The 6,000-nt window shown below is 54.9% G+C and overlaps 1 protein-coding gene across 11 annotated transcripts in view; it reads right to left on the bottom strand.

Annotated features, from left to right (window-relative positions):
• LOC116953618 (uncharacterized) overlaps positions 1-6,000 on the bottom strand; it is a 167,904-nt gene that overhangs the window by 47,010 nt on the left and 114,894 nt on the right. For all 11 annotated transcript variants that reach the window (XM_076075134.1, XM_076075143.1, XM_076075135.1 and 8 more), the window contains one exon: positions 1,604-1,689. The gene's annotated coding sequence lies outside the window, so the exon portion shown is untranslated. The remainder of the gene's footprint in view (positions 1-1,603; positions 1,690-6,000) is intronic.

Raw genomic sequence — 6,000 nt, 5'->3', positions numbered from 1 at the left:
ACATCTATTTTGACCACGTAGTTCGTGAAGCCTTCAATAGCTGTACCGGGGGAATCTCCATTTGCTACAGATATAATGGGAGGCTGATCGATGCCCGGGTGCGGTCAAGGGATGGCTCCCTATTGCCCAACCACATTAAGTATGCTGATCATTTGGTAATAGCTGCTCATTCAGAGGAGGAGTTGGAGACGCTGCTGCTGAGACTGGAGCGTGCCACTAAGAGATATGGCCTTACCATCAGCCCCACCAAAACTAAGCACCTGCCTGGGTATTTTGTACCATCGGACACTCCACCCCCACAACTCCCAATCGGTGATGGGGCAGTTATGGAGAGAGTGGGGAGTTTCCCATACCTGAGCAGTGTGCTTATGACTGGCTCCAGTTTAACAGCAGAGGTCTCACTCCGAATCAGTCGAGCGGCAATATCTTTTCATCGGTTGCGTAACGCTGTGTGGAAGCTACCTGGTCTGTCGCTCCGCACTAAGCTTCAGGTCTTCTCGGCCACGGTCATTCCCTCCCTTCTCTACGCTTGCGAAACGTGGACCCCCCTATTGGAACATCTTCGCCGGTTAGAAACATTTAGGCTGGCCTGCCTACGATCCATCCTGGGTTTAACCAGGCTGGATTGTGTGAGGAGCTCACAAATCTTTGAAAGATCTGGGCAAGGTCCCATCGGTGAGCTCCTCCGGCAGGCAAGGCTGCGTTGGCTGGGTCATGTAGCCCGCATGCCCAGCCACCGCATGCCGAAACAGCTTTTGTTCTGCCGGATCGAGGGGACTAAACGGGCGCGGCACGGGCTAGAGAAGAGATGGAGTGATGTGGTACAGGAGGACGTGGAGCTGAGTGGACTTGCCGATGACTGGTACCAGCGGTGTCAAGATCGGCCTCTGTGGAGGAGGCTCGTGAAGGACGCTACTGGGCAGTTGGAGGCAGTCGCCCTCCAACAACAACGGAGGGCGGAGAAGCGACACTCACAACAACGAGCGGAGCGCCAGGTGGCTAAAGCACAGCAGGTTGGCACAGTAGGGGGCACAGGTGGTGCATCAGCCAGTCATCTCAGTCATCTGAGTCAGTCGACCCGTGGCACTTGGGTCTGCCCCGTGACCTCCTGCCAGCGGGCGTTTGACACTTCACGTGGCCTCAAGGTGCACATGGCCTGGCACAAGCGTCGTGGTGATGTCACCGCCACTTAGTGGCGAATGGCGGTTGTTGTTGTTGTGTGTCTGTGTGTGTGTGGTGTGTGTCTGTGTGTGTTGTCTGTCTGCGTGTCTGTCTGTGTGTCTGTGTGTTTGTCTGCGTGTGTGCATGAGCAGGGAGCGGTAGCGTCGCGGTCAGCGCTACGCTGCACCACGATTCCGGCCAGCCGAGTTCCATTCGCGCCCACGGCCACCAACCTCCACCGGTGGCGATGATCTGAACCGGTCCTCGGCCTTCACCTAGGTCGACTCGGCCTTTAAAACGACCACGCAGCGCGGCGTCTAGAAAACAGCGGCGCCGGGGAGGCAAAGGATGGCCGGCCCCTGGTGTCGGCCGTGGCGTGGTGCCGGCCGGCCCTGGTGTCGGCCGGCCGTGGTGTCTGCACGGCTACCGTGGGAGATCTCACCCGGGGCGATTCGTCCGTCGGCCTTGATCGATCCACCGCTGGATGAGGACCTCCCTCCAAACGCAGTCGCCAAACCTCTCGCGAGCCTGCAAATCGACAACAACAACAACACCACCACCACCAGGACCGCCGGATTACAATGAGATCCACAACTTGTTAAGTCCCCGCCAGGGTTCGTAGAGGTAGCGTCTTAGAATCCGGTGGCCGTACGGGGGGCCAAGCGACACAGCCATCGCGAACAGCGCTTGCCCCCCCAAAAGTCGAGTTTAATGAGGCGATATGCCTGGTGGGGGGGGGGGGGGGGCAGGTGGATCTTTGTCTGTGTGGCTGTGCCCGCCTGTGGTTGTCTTTGGGTTGTGCCTCTCTGTGCGTCCGTGAGCGGTGGGCAAGATCGTCCTTCTGTGGAGGAGGCTCGTGAAGGACGCTGCTGCAGCTGCTGCTGCTGATTGCTGCTGGTACTTGCTGCTACTGCTGCTGGGCAGTTGGGAGGCAGACTCCCCTCCAGCAATAACAGAGGGGAAAAGAGGAGCGACGCTCACAACAACTAGCGGAGCGCCGGGCGGATACAATTCGGTAAGTTGGCACAGCAGAGGGGGGGGGGGTAACAGCTGGTGGTGCATCTACCGGTCGTCTCAGTTGGCCAACACCATGGCACCTGCTGAGTCTGTCCCGAGAACTCCGATCAGCAGCGAGCCTTCGACACTTCACGTGGTAGCCTCCAAGTGCACCTAGCCTGGCACAGGCGCCGTGGTGATGTCACCGTCACTTAGTGGCGAATGGCGGCTGTTGGTATTGGTGTGTTTGCGTTTGTTGCCCCTGGTCTTCATAGGGTGCTACTCGCTAACAGCCCTTGCCCCAAGAGCCTATTAAGGCTATACAGGGGATCTTTGTGTTTGTCGGGAGCGGTGGTGGAGCGGTTAGCGCGCCACGCTACGAACCTGGCGACCCGAGCTCGATTCCCGCTCACGGCCAACACCGCCGGTGACGATTATCCGAACCGGTCCTGGGCATCCCACTAGCTCGACTCAGCCTCAAATGAGTACCTGGTGCGGTGTGTAAAATACATCGCCACTGGGGAGACAAAGGCGGTCGGGCGTGGTTGCTGGGGGGGGGGGGGTTGGTAGGTCCACTGCCTATGCGAGTTAACTTCATGAACACCCGGGGATCACCTGCGTTTCGAGGGGGTTGCGTCTTATAATCCGGACGATCCGTAAAGCTGGTTACGTAATTTAAATACCGACCGCGTGGGCCGTAATGTCTCGAATAGAGCGGGCGGTGCACAGGAGCGCACGTGTTGAATTACCGTAGAGGGCTCTAATAGAGGCGCATGAACAAAGCCAACGCCAACACGCCCATTCAAAAATCGACAGAAACGGATCGATGGTCGTCGATTGTCATCACTTCTTAAGCCTACGAGATACCCGTTGTCGAATCGATGTTTATACGAATCAGTTCCTCGTTTAGATTCCAGTAGTACGGCACGGTATTGTTAATGGTAATGGCAAAATAAGGCAAAGATTCCCTGTATAGCCTTAACAGACTGTTGGGGGCGCTGTTAGCGAGCACCTATGAAGGCACACGAGGGGTTTGGGTGGCCAGCACCACGCCCGACCGCCTTTGTCTCCCCAGTGGCGATGTTTGACACACACTCACGTAAGGCTGAGTCGACCTAGGGGAGGCCCAAGACCGGCTCCGATAATTGTCGCTGGCGTTGGCCGTGAGCGGGAATCGAACTCGGGTGGTCAGGTTCGTAGCGCAGCCCTCCAACCACGATACCCCCAGCAGCCGCTAGAGGCCGCTATAGTAATCAGAAATTAAATAACTAGGCAGGAATTCACGTCCTCCTTTTTACCCATCCCATAAGCAAAATAAACGCTGAACCGGCTTCGATATTCAATGTCTCATCAGCAGAGTCAGGCTCGCTGGTGATCTGCCAGATGCGCAGAGGTGACAAACGTTGTGATCACGTTGCTTTGCGAGTTTACAAAATGAGTCAGGCGTTTAAAGGAATCTACGGCTGACATTTGTTCGCATTTTTCTGTTCGAATTATCTCAAAATTCCCCAACTAAAACGAGACGTTCAAGAGCCCGACTGACCTATTACGGGGCCTCCACCACCCCCACGCCGTGCGGGTCGCTGGGGAGGTTGTTTGACCATACTTCACCACGCTTGTCCAGCACGTGTTTGAGTGAAGGTGGGGAGTGGGGAGGGGGGGGCAAAGCCATGGCCGTGACCGAAATGGACGTTCCCCAAGACCAATGCTTTCCAACAGAATTTAATCAGGAACCTGCCCAGGCCTATACCGGTTTTTGACCTTCCCCGGTCTCATCAGCAGGGCGAGGCACGTTAATGCGATCCCTTTAAACATCGCTGTTGATGCACTGCAATATGTTTTGATTGGCTTGTTCGACGCATTGCCTATATATGTGTCGGGCCCTTGACTCAAAATCAGCACAATGAGCAGAACATCATCTAAGTTACGCGACCAAAAACAAAAATCGACTTTTCACATTGTTACCTTTTTTAAGTTAACTTGGAGAACGGTGTGGAACCCCCCCCCCCCCTCCGTTTAACGGGAAAAACAAACAGCGCAGAGACCGCCGCTTCTCTGCCATCTGCGAGTCACAACATCTGCGAGTCACAACATCTGCGAGTCACAACAACGCAATTCGATATTGAGTGAATTCCAGAGAGTGTGAGACGGACGACGCACTGTCCGTACGAGTATTATCTTCGCCCTCTCTCTTTCTCTCCGTGCTCTCCCACTCTCTGTCCTCTCTCTCTCTGTGGTCCGTCTCTAGACATCTCTCTCATCCTCATGCAACCCGAGTTCCTTCAAAAGACTTTCAGAGGCGTCATTTTCCCTTCACGGGACGCCTTTCATCCGAGCCGCGCGTTCATCGATTCACATTTGACTCTCGCAATCGCCTGTTTTTGCTTTCCGTGTCTGTAACATTCACGGCGGCCACCCCGAGGGGCTGTCCCCGAAGCAACTTCCCTCTTTAATGCGACGAGCGTAGAACACGACCTGACGACTATACACAGCGGGAGAGATGGACAAATCGTCACGGTCATTAACGTGACGTTCATTGCACCATCGCCGTCGGCTTTAGTGTGGGCACATAGCTCGTCTGAACTATTTTTTTTACAATTTTATTTGACCAGGTAAGGCCCCCGCTGAGCTCTATAGCAGCTCTTTTTCAGAAGCGACCTGGCCCATCACAAATTAAAGCTCAACGAAGTGACTCGTCATCATCATCACGTGGACATTTCTAGCGGTAGCCAAATACTCTTTAAATAAACGCGTGACGTTGATTATAATTGCGGAGAGGGGGGGGGAAATCGGAGGACCCAGGTAAAAATCCACGCGACCACGTCGAGAGAGAGAGGCACGCAAACTCCAAATACACAGCAGGCGTCGGGATCGAACCCACGACCTTCTGTATACCAGGCGAGGTAGTCAAGATCTCCTAGCCACCGTGATGATGAAGATAGAGAGAGGCACGCAAACTCCAAATACACAGCAGACGTCGGGGTCGGGATCGAACCCACGACCTCCTGTATACCAGGCGAGGTAGTTAACATCACCTAGCCACCGTGATGATGATGAAGAGAGAGAGAGGCACGCAAACTCCAAATACACAGCAGGCGTCGGGGTCGGGATCGAACCCACGACCTCCTGTATACCAGGCGAGGTAGTTAACATCTCCTAGCCACCGTGATGATGATGAAGAGAGAGAGAGGCACGCAAACTCCAAATACACAGCAGGCGTCGGGATCGAACCCACGACCTCCTGTATACCAAGCGAGGTAGTCAACATCTCCTAGCCACCGCAGAGTCCGCTTCTGCTCACCCCCCCCCCCGACCTATCCTTCTGCTCATCGTGAGCAGACGAGGCTAATCGGGCACCTCCGATTAGCACGGTTGGCTACGTACGGTGCGAAAGAAGTTCAACGAACATTGTTACCATCATTATCACGTTTGTTTACCTATGAAAGCCTTTGCCGAGTCTCAAGGCTCGGATTGAAGAGGGTCCTGCCATGTTTTCGCAGTAGGGGAAGGGGGCAAACGTTGCTGCTGTGTGCGTGTGTGTCATCCCAATGAAATTGTTTGCAGGTACACTTTTGAGCATTGGGACGTTCTGGATAAATAACAGTTACATCGTATGGCGGGAGGGAGGGAGGGAGGGGAGGGGGGAGTTCTTTGTTGACCATGAGAGGGGGGAACCGGAGAACCTGGAGGAAAAAAAACCCCACGCGGAATAAGGGGAGACAACATACCGACATCCACGCAGAAAGGCACCTGAAACGGGAATCGAACCCAGGGAGTGCGGTTGCGTGGCTTCGTCTAAAGCTCAATGTCCAATCCGTCCAAAAAAGATTCGTAGCGAGTGTA

This window comes from Petromyzon marinus, chromosome 52, assembly GCF_048934315.1.
Source record: "Petromyzon marinus isolate PM22_M1 ecotype Great Lakes invasive population chromosome 52, UKy_Petmar_22M1.pri1.0, whole genome shotgun sequence".
Classification (NCBI taxonomy): domain Eukaryota; kingdom Metazoa; phylum Chordata; class Hyperoartia; order Petromyzontiformes; family Petromyzontidae; genus Petromyzon; species Petromyzon marinus.
The sequence above is the reverse complement of the archived record's forward strand: the minus strand, read 5'-3'. Positions and strand labels throughout refer to the sequence as shown.